The sequence below is a fragment of the Naegleria gruberi genome, assembly GCF_000004985.1.
Source record: "Naegleria gruberi genomic scaffold NAEGRscaffold_445, whole genome shotgun sequence".
NCBI classification, from domain to species: Eukaryota; Heterolobosea; class Eutetramitea; order Acrasida; family Naegleriidae; genus Naegleria; species Naegleria gruberi.
Genome location: NW_003163023.1, coordinates 1 through 910, shown reverse-complemented (window position 1 = coordinate 910; position 910 = coordinate 1).

Below are 910 nucleotides of genomic sequence, written 5' to 3'. Positions count from 1 at the left end.
AACTTTTTCTATTGTTACATCCTTAATTGTCTTAATTGACTAAAAGAAGTCAAGGAGAGATTTCAAATCATTAAATAAATGATATTTTCGAGATGTACTAATGATTTCCAATCGATTGATATGTATTTTTCTGATTGAGGATGTAGTTCTCTTATTGAATATTGCCCTATCCTTCAAAGTCAACCTTGATAAATCACTCCTTACCTTACTATATGATGGAATGTTCACTAGAACGTCTGAAAACTGAAGTATATATATTATTAGAGACTTAGAGCATGATTATATGATTTAATTTGAGAGTGGTAACTTGGCGGAACAACTTGTACATTATAGAGAGAGTTGACTTCCAAGTATATATTAGAGATATTTCCAGTTAGAATAAATGATAAATTCGGTGTCTACTCATCATTTACAACATTTTCATATGTGTTTTATTGACTGGAGTGATGTTTTTGATATCATGATTTTCACCTTTCAATCCTTAAAGTCAACCTTAAAATATCAACCTTTACCTTACTATATTGTCAAATTACATTTTAAAACTCTAAAATTGAATTCTACAACATTATTTGAGTTGTTAAACATGATGGAAGTGTTTCATAGAGAGGTCATTTTCCAGATTTTCATCCATGTTACTCAGTTGACTAGATGGTATGAAAGGGATGAAATCTTGAATATGAAAGTTAAAATAAACTTGATATTCAATCTCTACACATCGAATGGAGCATGTACATGTTTAATTTGTTGATTGAAGTGATGGGTTTGGGTTTGGGTTTGGGTTTGGGTTTGGGTTTGGGTTGGGTTTGGGTTTGGGTTTGGGTTTGGGTTGGGTTTGGGTTTGGGTTTGGGTTTGGGTTTGGGTTTGGGTTTGGGTTTGGGTTTGGGTTTGGGTTTGGGTTTGGGTTTGGGT